Genomic DNA, 9008 nt, shown 5'->3' on the forward strand with positions numbered 1-9008 from the left:
GGAAGTCTTTGCATTGTCTGACTCATCATTTTTATATTTATAGAGATGAGCTATACTGTTGACAACACTTCCTTGCTGTCAGTTTAGCTTTCTATCCAGTCCTTCTGTCAGACCATTCACAAACTCGTTCTACGCCTACTGTAAGCCGCAGACTCGTATCCCATTTAGGATCTTGATTCTGAACAAACAGAAAGTGATTGTCTTGTCCTGGGAACGATCTGTCGGCACCTTCGCTCTTCTGTTCTGTTTCCAGTTTAGACACTCAGCGAGGAAGAGTTTGCATGTGACGGTGAGTAACAGTGTTGCTGATGTCATGGTTACTAACAGGATGACTGTGTTTCCATCGAGCCCATCTGTCGCTTGGGAGACTACTACTGTGTGTGTGTGTGTATGTGTGTACGTGTGCGTGCTCGTGTGTGTGTGTGTGTTGTGAGAGGAGGGTGTTGTCGGGGAAGCAGAGAGAGACTTAGAGAGTTTGAATCTGCTTTGGATTCAAGACAGATCTGACATCAGACATATAGAAAAAACAGCTCTATCTAGCATCTGTTCTCATGCATCTGCAGTGATTAATTCACACTGCAGTTACGGTTATTCAACAGACCACTGAGATGTAACATAAAAGCATCCCAGTTCTACTATTTTATCTGAGAGAAGAGCTGTCATATTACAGTAATGAGCTTGGCAGTGGATGTGACAATAAAGAGCACTGTGAGCGCAGCACCTGTGCTCTGGTGACCTTTGTTATCCACAGTAGGATGTAACTCACTGTGATGATGGTTGTGACAGTGTACAGTAATGTACAGCGACGCTACCTACAATGGTTTCAACATGTTTGGCATTTAAAGTGCTTACACGGAGCTTTGAAATCGTTCAAGCTGCTTATGAATCGGTGTATCCGTCTTTTCAAATGTGAATGTTTGCTGCTTTTCTTTGATTTATAACATTGTGTACTGCACATTTGCGGCTCCTTTGAAATGTATGTTATACACACACTGACATCTTATAGATTAAATGATGAATTTGTTCATTTACAAATTCATGAAAACGAAGAAAATCGTTTGTTGCAGGCCTGAATGTGCAGTTACACTGAACTAGCTCCTCATTCAGTTGGCATAGTAACCGGAAAGGCGTAGATGGCCTTGCTTTTCATTGGAAAAGCCTCCACAGTTGTATTTTTGATTAATTGACTGCAAAGCTGAAACTACAGTACTGTACACTATAAAAAGCTGCTGGTACAGCAAATATATGAACTGCAGAAACAGTGTAGCTCAACAGTTAATGGTCATTTTTACAGATATTTAATGTTGATGTTTATATACCCAGTAAAGACTCTATTCATTCATCACTGCATCCTTATCTCACTGTAATTGTGTTTCATGAGTTTGTTTCCTGATTGCTTTTTCCAAACCAATTTCCTTTCTGCCCATTTCCTTCTTTTTGAAGTTTCTTTTTTGGCCTGATCACATCTTACACTCTGCAGTGCTCGGTTACAGGATGAATACAAATTTGAGAACGTACACTTCCAACAACAAAATGTACTCTCAACAAAACACAGTTCCATTAATACCTAAAGCTATTAGTAGATAAGCAAACGCATGAAATGTTGACAGCACAATTCTCCATATCTGTGTTGTTTAGAGACAAGCATTCAAGGCCTTTTCAGTGTGAAACTGAGCTTTTAACAAAAAACAAGTTTAGTCACATTTTAAACAGTCTAAATGCCTTTCAACACCCACAGGCTTGAGTTCATAATTTCTTATCATCTCCATCAAGATAAGCTCTTTAAGTTCTCTCTCGCATTTCATTTCCCTTTTTCTGTATTTGTAAAATGACACATCAGGACGCTCCTAGTGAAGCAGCATCGGCCTGGGTCATTTGGTTGCTTGGGTCATTAGGTTTAAAAGCAGGAGGGTGATTTGTATGGGAGCTGTTAACTTTCTCCTCACACGCTCCCTCTCTCCCTTTGAGCTGCGAGTCTATTGAGACGTCTCTGTGACCCATAGACCCCTCACACACCCGCCCACACACACAAGGCACAAAAACACAAAAACAAAACGCTGTGAGAGAAAAGTATATCCAGAGACTATTCTAGACGTCCTCAGCTCATTTCTAGCCAATCATTCTCGCATCTATTCATCCATCTAATAAAACTGCTAGGACATGGAAGTGTGCATAACCTGCTTTGCCTTGCAGTGATCTCAGGTGTATCTTGTTGTTGCATGTGTACCAGCCTCGTTGCACTTAAGTGAAGCAATGTGAAGGATGTATGTGTGCCAGTGTGTTGGTGGCCTCAGCATTGATCCCTCTCTAAGCCTTGGTCATTGCTTGTGGCCTGAAGGTGAGGTGACAGGGGAGTAAAGAGGCTTTCATCAGATTACAGCTCATTCTCTGTCTTTCACCGTCTCTCTGTCCAGCATCATTTATCTCACTGCTGCTTTCAAACACTTTGCTCTTTCTCTCCTTCTCTCTCTTGCTGAAAACTAGACCCTCCTTTAAGCCACAATGGTAAATTTGTCTTCTGACACTCGCACCGTCTCTCTCCAAACGTCCCCAGTTAGCCGATAGCGGCTCTTCAGAACTGTACATCAAAATGAAACTTTTAGAGCACTTATGCACACGCTCATTTTTTATTCAGGTAACTGAGGTCAATCTATTTGACGCACAGATGAATACACAATTTTTCGAACGACAGAAAACCATTTGCCACTGCTCTCAGAAACCATTGCAGCTTCATTTCCAACATATTTATTTTTATGTTTCCTTTAATGAGCTGTTTCTGCTTTCAGCGAGCAGTGAGAGGAGACAGAAAGACAAAATGTTCTTCTTACTTTTCCCTCTGTAAGCATGACGTGCCATTCATAGTGTAAACATTAGTAGTGAGAGAAATATACTGATCGTTTGTTTAAACAGGCTCTATTTTATTAGCCATACATGAGCGGATTATAACATGACGTCGAAATGAGACCTTCCTGTCTCTCTCGGTCGCACAAACATGCCTGTGGCCGATTTGTTTAAGGTGTTTAATGCTGCTGGACTGTACTACAGTATTTGTATAGACTATAAATGGGGAATCTCCGATGGCTTCACTGATTCCTTTACCAGATTTAAGTCAAATATTGGTCACAGTTCTCATGAGGACAATCTAGTATTTCCCATTCCAAGTCTCATACTTGATTTTTTCCTTGGACTACAACTTTTTCATTCCACATACATAATTTAGGTGCACCCAGTAACACATTTTAATTTGATTTCTTCACACATTATGTAAATGATTGTAAACAGGAATAAAAGTGCAAATAAATGTTTTTCTTCATTTAAATCACAGCACATGCAACAAGAAATTGCAATAACCTTACTTAAAGTTTAAAAAAAAGGTGATACTTAAAGTACAAAGACACTAAAATGAACAAATCAACCTGAAACATTACTGAGGGATTAGAAAAACCAATAAAGGATATAAACGTTTACAAAATAATCTACAGAAAATACGATTATAGGCTAGTATTTGTTCAAAGGCAACTGTCTGCTCTACACACCCAGTTGGTGTCTGTTTTTCTAATTTGACCTGCTGAACATGAGGCGCATCAGTACGACCAATGAAAATGTTAAGTCCCACTTGACAGATTTTGTGGCGCTTGTGCGACAAAAACGTTTGCATCCTGGAGCCCTGCATGCTGTACAGACAACACACACACACACACATCTGCAAACACACATTTTTCAGACATTGTTTGCATCTACGACATAAACGCTGACAGATGCTGCAGATGTGTCCGCTTACACGGTATGGAGTGTCTTTCAGCTACAAGCCAACATTACGGCCAAGCAAACACACACACACTCGCGCCACATTGCCGGAGGGCTCTTACCAGTGTGAGTCAGATCTGGTTGAAACAGCTCGCTTTCAACCTGATGCTGTCCTCATTACACTGACGCCGACCTGACCGCCATACATTCAGTGTGCAGAGTGCTAAAATCATTAAATGGATGTCAGGAGAGCAGCACACAAACATATATCTGACCAGTCCTTTGAACCAGTGTGTGTGTGTGTGTGTGTGTGTGTGTGTGTGTTGTGTGTGCATGTAATACGCCAGTGGGAAGGACAGTAGTGGTGTGTATTAATGGGATTAAGATCGACTTTACCCTTTCCCTCCCTTCTTCTTTCACACTCACACTTTCATTTTTTATCCTCCACCCTGGTCATTCATCTTCAAGTCTATTTCTCCCATTTTGTTTTTTTGTTTGCATTCATCTCACCCCTGACTTTCCATAAGTCACAACCCTGCCCCCCCCTCTACATTTCTCCTCCTACCTTCCCTCTTCTCCCTCCATTCCTAATATTTATTGCTCTAATAACTTCCATCCGTCTTTCTCTTTAATATACATCAAAAACATGGGGGCCTGTTGCAGACTTGCTCCATCAGACAGAGGAGCCCCTGTCGACGTTTGGTGCTCAGTCTTGAGTCTGACTCTTTTTTTCGCTTATGTTCACTGCACTTACATAACCCGTCGTCAAAGCACTGCGCAGTGAGTGTGTAGGAACACAGGCAATCCACGAATAGTATGAATGAAAGTCTCACTGGTACGCAGCCTTGCCTCGACACTGAGATCTATTAAAAGAGATCTATCTTAATACTGATTAACTGAATAGTGAGGCCTTTTTTTTTAAAATGTTTACAATCATTTGAAACAATATTTGCAAGGTTGAAAGTACTCCTGTTCATGCCAATTAGTTTATGTTGTTGAATGATATTTTGGAGCAGTTCATATAATAAACTAAGATATTGTTCTCATTGCAGCGAAAGGTAAAATAAGGAGACTGAATTTCTGACTTGTGGCCAGACTTCTCATCAACTCAGAGCCTGTCCCTTTGGCCGAAGTCCTAAGTCTGAGGACTGCTTGGCTCTTGGTTATGGTTACATAACTATCAGCACAGCACCATATGGGGGCCTCAATCAAACCGTTTTTTGAAAAGGTGTGGGATTAAATCCCAGTACATGGTGTGTTGTCACATTTCTGTCCCCTCGCTGCCCTCCGAGCTGTTAACTCTCTCATTATTCTATCTCGAACACGGACCTAACCGTTCATTACGCGACACTGGGATTTAAATGTGGCATCCAGAGCTGTCATCAGTAGAGCACGGTGCATGAGAAAAACACCTGTCAACTGGTGTAACTACAGTTTTCATACCAGTGGGCATATTAGAGAAATGAGGCTCTGAGTGGAAAATTGCTGGCTGGACCATTTGGACGTCATCGCAAATGAAAGTGACTGTTCAAAAAAACAAATGTTTTTTTGCTATTTCAAGGCTGAGGATGGGACGACAGGAGATTGGGATAAAAAAACACTCAGGAGAAATTGATAGAGGGGGAATTTCCATTATCGGCATAATCGTGAATGTCCTCACACGAGTGACGGGCGAAACTCCTCCAATTTCCTGATGTATTTATTGCCACAAGGGGAAGCCGGCATCTTTCAAGTCTTTCCAAATACTAAGCCTGTGATTGTAAAAGTTAACCACATGAATACATACTTCCATCATGTACTGTAGTCCTTGCTGTTGGCTTCCTGAAACTATGTTATCTGAGGCTTAGAAACTGTCTAATAAACACTACAGCGCCCGGCTAAACAGGACCAGCTGATGGGTGACCACCAAACACAGCTTCCAGCAGTCGAGCACACTGAGTTGAATGTAAATAAATCATGTTTTACTTGATAAACGAAGGTCAAAATATGATAGAGATCTGTTATTTCCATTGTAGGTTCACTGAGCTGATAATTTCCTAAAGTTCAGCCCAGGGAATGACTCACAAACTGAAGCCGAGTCTCATTAAAATCTTAATAGCACCACAAAGCAGGATACTCTGTGGGTCTCTCTTCAATGCATCACACAGCTGAACAAAAGCACAGTCAGTAACTAGCTGCACAGTGGTTTCCTAACACGTCTTCCCCATGGCGTCTTTTTCTCTGCATCCTCTTTTCAAATACTGCACAAGCCTCGAGAGATCCATCTCAGGGATGTAGTCTTACTTTTATCTAAAAGGCTCGGCTGGTCATTTTTCATGCGTGGAAACGGCTGAAGTGTTCATTATAATCTGTAATTGTAAAGCCAGAAAAACCGCGTAATCTCACTCGCAATTTTATGCTCTTTGCGTCTCCTGCTCTTGTATTTCATGCTCGTATTCCTCATCCTCTCCTGTAGCATCAAAGTGGAGTATGTAATCATCTGCAAGTCCTGTTTTTTTTTGCTGGTTTGACTGTCTCACCACACAGCTGCCAAACACATTATTAGTCCCCAAAACATGTGAGGACTGACGCTCTTTGTTATCAGTTGCAAAGGTTTGGTTTTGATCCCCTTTTATGAACAATGTTATCTCACGCTGCAGAAGTGAGAGAGAACACACAAGTTGGGATGCCATTTTCATTGCGGGGTACAAACACAACATTTGCATGTTCAACAAAGGCAGTAAAAGTAAAATGCCTGCACAGTTCGCACAGCAGGGCTTGCTGCCTATAATTACTCCTTCTTTGCTGGAGCAAAAACTACTAATTATGAAGATGTTTCATGTGCTGTTACTGTGCCCCTAAGAGGAGGAAGAAGAGGAGGAGGAGGAGGAGGAGGAATGAGGGATTTGTTGTTTTTTTTCCTATTAGGGTTTAAATTCCAGATGTGCCGTTGACAGACAGGATGGATGGATGGCTGGACAGATGTGGATGGGTGCACGTGATTTTCCGCGACTGCAAATCAATCCTCCTCCCAGTGTTTACACGCTGTCCAACCCGATTATGCACGCACGCATCACATCCGAGAGTTTAGCCTTTTCCACACACACACACACACACACACACACACACACACACACACACACATATACATTTATATAAATGTTTCATCCCCACACATCATGAAGGATTCATCTGGCTGTCACTGATACGGCTGCTGCTGCACAGAGAGTCTCTCGGAAGTGCTCGGGCACCCGCCACCAAATGTTCCGATTGAAAACAATAGAGGGGGAAAACAATAGAGGCTGCTCCTCCGTGTGTCTCATCCTCAAAGGCAATTACGGTGATGGAGAGACCACGAGCTGTGGCTGGGAACGTAATTAGCTTCATCTTCGGGAACTAAACCCCCTTTGACGGTCCAGAAAAATGCGGGGTGGAGATAACGGGGAAACGAAACGCGTTCACACTGGAACAAAGAAAAAAAAAAAACTCACTCACCTCAGAAACGCAACATATCAGCTCCGGTCTTTCCTTTTGTCACCCCTCGAGTCCAAGAGAGGAGAGGAGAGGCGCGGAGACGAGAGGAGTCTCTCCCTCTTTTGTCTTTTGTCGGCTAGCGTGAAAGCCCAAACATTGTGTTCTCGGGGCACCTCCAAGCAGGAGGAGAAGAAGAAGAAGAAGAAAAGAGGAAACAATGCTCAACTCCTCTTCAATTTCTCACTCGCAGCCCCGCCGCGCGGTGTCCAGACGGAGAGCCGGGCAGCTCATGTAATATTGAACACCGATAATGGAGCAGGAGCAACAGCAGCGAGGCGAAGGAGGGGGAAATGGAAACGCGTGTCTCTTGCGCTCGTCTATTCCGTGTTTACATCATTGCTAGCTCTCCACTGTATCCTCACCCCGGACGAGCGGTGTATGCGCTTCCTTTGTGCTCTCTGTGTGTGTCGCGCTGCTGTGGATAACGGGTTAAACCATTCCCGCAGCGGGAGAGGGGAGGGAGGGGGGTGCAGAGACAGAGAGAGAGAGAGAGAGGGGGGAGCTATTCATGTGAATGTGCGGGCTTGGTGACTCGTGGCCAAATGTTGTTGTTGTCGGGGATGAAGGGATGAGGGGAGGGAGAAAGGAAATATATGGGAAAAAAAGAGGGTTTTATACATTTAAAGGACTTGTAATCACCCCCCCCCAGGCTCGATCTCCAACGAGCAGAGATATAATTGCATCCAGTGTGATGGCAACACAAGAGAGCTGTTTGTTGCTCACCTCTCCTCAGCACCCAGTCTGTGTTACAGTTCAGCACCTTGGAGAGCTCTCAGCCCGGCAGCGGCCACCTGTGTCAATAAAGAGCTGGAGATTTATTTCTATCATTAACACAAACAAACAAACAAAAACAAAAAAAAACACCAAAGCGATGATATTTTTAGTGTTGTATGGGTTGTTGTGCGTCAGGAGCAGCAGGATAAAAATGGAAAGCCAACTTGTGGGTTGTGTTCAGGTCACTGTGAGGCTGCCGCCCAGAACAGCTCGGACTGTGTGATGATGGTACAGACTCCCACTGTATCCGTCTGCGGAGCCTTCGTCAGATTTATGCTAAAACAGCCAAATGAACAGAAAAGAGTAAAAGTAGAAAGGCTGTTTGGTGTCTGTGGGTGTGATATGGGCCAATAGCGCCATCTCCCGGAGAGCACACCAGCTCCCTGTGGCATGAGAGGAGTTGGGTCGGATTACTTATTTTGATAAAAACCTGCAGGTGCTCTAAAGAGATTCCCCCATGAATTTGAGACTGAATGAATGTAAAAGACACAGATTGAATGTATAGCACTTGTATCCTTCCTTTTAACATTTTGACTCCAGAGCTGCTCAGCCTCTTGCCTGTTTATGACTAGTTTACATTGGAATGATGATTTAGACATGTTGTGTGATAAACAGGCACTAAGCTAAGACTCTATGCACCTTTTTAAATATCTTTTTTCTTGTTCAAGTCAAGTGCTGTGAAACTGACACTACAATGAGGCGAATAAATACATCATTTCTGCAATTTGCCTTTTAAAGCAACGTTATGTAATTTTTTTTTACCTTAAATGTTGATGGTACAGTGTCTTGTAACAGGGTGAATGGTGTCTCTGTCTCAGCCACTCCGCCCCCTATCACTTGTTTCTGCACTATGTACCTTCAGTGAGAGGGTAGGACCACAGCGTTACACACATGTTTACTTCAACACACACGTTTTCAACACATAACAGTATTGAGATTTGTTTGTAGTTAGCAGCTACATTACATCTGACAAG

The 9008-nt window shown here is 43.0% G+C and overlaps 1 protein-coding gene across 1 annotated transcript in view; it reads right to left on the reverse strand.

Moving 5' to 3' along the window:
• The window catches only part of tmem198aa (transmembrane protein 198aa), a 40274-nt gene extending 32603 nt beyond the window's left edge, over positions 1–7671 (reverse strand). The window contains exon 1 of the mRNA XM_084361506.1: positions 7222–7671. The gene's annotated coding sequence lies outside the window, so the exon portion shown is untranslated. The remainder of the gene's footprint in view (positions 1–7221) is intronic.
• Positions 7672–9008: the final 1337 nt, after the last annotated feature.

The sequence above is a fragment of the Pagrus pagrus genome, assembly GCF_965226575.1.
Source record: "Pagrus pagrus genome assembly, chromosome: 9".
NCBI classification, from domain to species: Eukaryota; Metazoa; Chordata; class Actinopteri; order Spariformes; family Sparidae; genus Pagrus; species Pagrus pagrus.